Raw genomic sequence first — 4,592 nt, 5'->3', positions numbered from 1 at the left:
TTTGCTTGAAATACAGTGACCGTCACGCGTGAATGTGTCAGGGACATGCATGATTTTAGAGGGCCAAGATATAGTTTGTCTTCGTACGTGAAAGTGGTGTAGAAAGAGGGGTGCTACCTCTTGAGATTGCGTTGGTTTTTCCCTTGAAGAGGAAAGGGTGATATAGTAAAGTAGCGTAAGTATTTCCCTCAGTTTTGAGAATCAAGGTATCAATCCAGTAGGAGACAACGCGACAAGCCACCGAATACCTGCACAAACAAACACCAACTTGCAACCAACGCGACAAAGGGGTTGTCAATCCCTTCACGGTCATGCGCAAAGTGAGATCTGATAGAGATGGATAAACTGTAAAGTAATATTATTGGTTTATGGAACGACAATTAAAAGATTGCAAAAGAAAGTAAATAGGAAACTAGAATTGTAGATCGGAAACTTGTATGATGGGAAATAGAGCCGGGGGCCATAGGTTTCACTAGTGACTTCTCTCAAGAAAGGTAGTATTACAGTGGGTGAAAAAATTACTACCGAGAAATTGATAGAAAAGCGCAAAGTTATGATGATATCTAAGGCAATGATCATGAATATAGGCATCAAGTCCGTCTTAAGTAGACCAAAACGATTCTGCATCTAATACTATAACTCCACACATCGACCGACTCCTGCCTGCATCTAGAGTATTAAGTTCATAAGAATAGAGTAACGCATTAAGTAAGATGACATGATGTAGCGGGGTTAACTCAAGAAATATGATGAAAACCCCACCTTGTTATCCTCCATGGCAACAATATAATACGTGCCTTGCCGCCCCTACTGTCACTGGGAAAGGAGACCGCAAGATTGAACCCAAAGCTAAGCACTTCTCCCATTGGAAGAAAAACCAATCTAGTTGGCCAAACCAAATCGATAGTTCGAAGAGACTTGCAAAGATATCAAATCATGCATAAAAGAATTCAGAGGAGATTCAAATAATATTCATAGCTAAGTTGATCATAAATCCACAATTCATCGGATCTCGGCAAACACACAGCAAAAGAGTATTACATCGAATTGATCTCCATGAACATCGAGGAGAACATGGTATTAAGAATCAAAGAGAGAGAGAATAAGACATCTAGTTACTAGCTATGGACTCGTTGGTCCGAACTAAACTACTCATGCTTCATCGAAGAGGCAGTGGTGTTGATGTAGAAGCCCTCCGTGATCGAATTCCCCTCCGGCAGGATGCCTGAAAAGGCCCCTAGATGGGATCTCACGGGTATAGAAGGTTGCGGCGGTGGAAAAAAGGTTTTTTGGCTTCCCTGGATCTTTTTGGGGTATAAGAGTATATATAGGAGGAAGATCTAGGTCAGGAGGTCTACCAGGGGCCCACGAGATTGGGGGCGCGCCCTACCCCCCTCGGAGCGCCCACCACCCTTGTGGCCGCCCCGTGGCTCTTTCGACTTGCACTCCAAGTCTCCTGGGTGTCTCCTGGTCCAAGAAAGATCTTCGCGAAAGTTCTATTCTGTTCGGACTCCGTTTGGTATTCCTTTTCTGCGAAACTCTAAAACAAGGAAAAAACATAAACTAGCACTGGGCTCTAGGTTAATAGGTTAGTCCCAAAAATCATATAAAATAGCATATTAATGCATATAAAACATCCAAAACATATAATATAATAGCATGTAACTATTAAAAAATTATAGATACGTTGGAGACGTATCATGCATCCCCAAGCTTAATTCCTGCTCGTCCTCGAGTAGGTAAATGATAAAAACAATTTTTTTGATGTGGAATGCTACCTAACATATTTATCCATGTAATTCTATTTATTGTGGCATGAATGTTCAGATCCGTAAGATTCAAAACAAATGTTCAATATTGACATAAAAACAATAATACTTCAAGCATAATGACAAAATACTTATGTCTTCTCAAAATAACATGGTCAAAGAAAGCTTATCCCTACAAAATTATATAGTCTGGCTATTCTCCATTTTCATCACACAAAATAGTTAGATCATGCACAACCCCATGATAAGCCAAGAAATTGTTTCATACTTTTGGTGTTCTCAAACTTTTTCAACTTTCACGTAGTACATGTGGAATAGACGGTGGTTGTGGAGATGAAAAAAAGGAGATAGTCTCACATCAACTAGGAGTATCAATGGGTTATGGAGATGCCCATTAATAGATATCAATGTGAGTGAGTAGGGATTGCCATGCAACGGATGCACTAGAGCTATAAGTTTATGGAAGCTCAAAAAGAAAACTAAGTGGGTGTGCATCCAACTTGCTTGCTCACGAAGACATAGGGCAATTTGAGGTAGCCCATCATTGGAATATACAAGCCAAGTTCTACAGTGAAAAATTCCCACTAGTATCTGAAAGTGACAACATAGGAGACTCTCTATCACGAAGATCATGGTGCTAATTTGAAGCACAAATGTGGAAAAAGGATAGTAACATTGTCCCTTCTCTCTTTTTCTCTCATTTTTTTATTTGGGCCTTCTCTCATTTTTTTGGCCTCTTTTTTGTCGTCCGGAGTCTCATCCCGACTTGTGGGGGAATCATAGTCTCCATCGTCCTTTCCTCACATGGGACAATGCTCTAATAATGAAGATCGTCACACTTTTATTTATTTACAACTCAAGAATTACAACTCGATACTTAGAACAAAATATGACTATATGCATGCCTCCGACAGTGTACTGGGATGTGCAATGAAGCAAGAGTGAGATGTATAAAAAATGATGAACAGTGGCTTTGCCAAAAATACGATGTTAATTACATGATCATGCAAAGCAATATGACAATGATGGAGCGTGTCATAATAAATGGAACGGTTGAAAGTTGCATGGAAATATATCTCGGAATGGCTATGGAAATGCCATAATAGGTAGGTATGGTGACTGTTTTGAGGAAGGACATGTGGTGGGTTTATGGTACCGGCGAAAGTTGTGCGGTACTAGAGAGGCTAGAAATGGCGGAAAGGTGAGAGTGCGTATAATCCATGGACTCAACATTAGTCATAAAGAACTGACATACTCATTGCAAACATCTATTAGTCATCGAAACAAAGTAGTACGTGCATGCTCCTAGGGGGATATATTGGTATGAAAAGACCATCGCTCGTCCCTGACCGCACTCAGATGGAAGACAATCAATAAATAAATCATGCTCCGACTTCATCACATAACGGTTCACCATACGTGCATGCTACGAGACTCACAAACTTTAACACAAGTATTTCTGAAATTCACAACTACTCACTAGAATGACTCTAATATCACCATATTCATATCTCAAAACAATCATAAGGAATCAAACTTCTCATAGTATTCAATGCACTTTATATGAAAGTTTTTATTATATCCCTCTTGGATGCCTATCATATTAGGACTAATTTTATAACCAAAACAAATTAGCATTCTGTTCTAAAGACTATCAAAATAATATAAGTGAAGTAAGAGAGTTCATAAATTTCTACAAAATAAAACCACCACCATGCTCTAAAAAGATATAAGTGAAGCACTAGAGCAAAATTGCCTAGCTCAAAAGATATAAGTGAAGCACATAGAGCATTCTAATACATCACAATTCATGCATGTCTCTCCCAAAAGGTGGGTACAGCAAGGATGATTATGGCAAAGGAAAAAGCAAAGACTCAACTCATACAAGACGCTCCAAGCAAAACACATATCACGTGGTGAATAAAAATATAGCCTCAAGTTAAGTTACCAATAGACGAAGACGAAAGAGGGGATGCCCCAACCTTAGGCTTTTTGACATCCTTGAATAATACCTTGGGGTGCCTTGGGCATCCCCAAGCTTAGGCTCTTGACACTCCCCTTATTTCATAGTCCATCAAATCCTTAACCAAAACTTGAAAACCTCACAACACAAAACTCCAACAGAAAATCCCGTAAGCTCTGTTAGTATAAGAAAATAAATCACCACTTTTGGTACTGTTGTGAACTCATTATTTATTTATATTGGTGTAATATTTAGCGTATTCCAACTTTTCCATGGTTCATCCCCCTGATACTAGCCATAGATGCATCAAAATAAGCAAATAACATGCGAAAAACACAATCTGTCAAAAACAGAGCAGTCTGTAGAAATCTGGATATTTTGAATACTGATGTAACTCCAAAAATTCTGAAAGAATAGGAAGTCCTAGATAATTTGTCTATTAATTTTCTTCAAAAGTAATCAACTAAAAATCACTCTGCCGCTAAAAATGAGAATTGTTTTCGTGAGCGCAAAAGTTTCTCTTTTTCAGCAAGATCAAATTAACTACCACCGTAGTTTATCCTATAGGTCTTACTTGGCACAAACACTAATTAAAACGCAAAACCACATCTAACCATATGCTAGATGAAATATTTATTATAAAACAGCAAGAAAAGAAAAATTGGGTTGTCTCCCAACAAGCGCTTTTTTAAAGCCTTTTAGCTAGGCATTGGTAGATTTAAAGATGCTCGCATGAAAGACAAGAATTGAAGCATGTCGAGAGCATCATGTGGCATCTGAAAAACACATTTATGTCTAACATACTTCCTATGCATAGGCATCTTATAACAAAACAAATTATCAAGGCAAGCAAAAACTAG

Source organism: Triticum urartu, chromosome 5, assembly GCF_003073215.2.
Source record: "Triticum urartu cultivar G1812 chromosome 5, Tu2.1, whole genome shotgun sequence".
NCBI classification, from domain to species: Eukaryota; Viridiplantae; Streptophyta; class Magnoliopsida; order Poales; family Poaceae; genus Triticum; species Triticum urartu.
Note: the sequence above shows the minus strand (reverse complement) of the source record.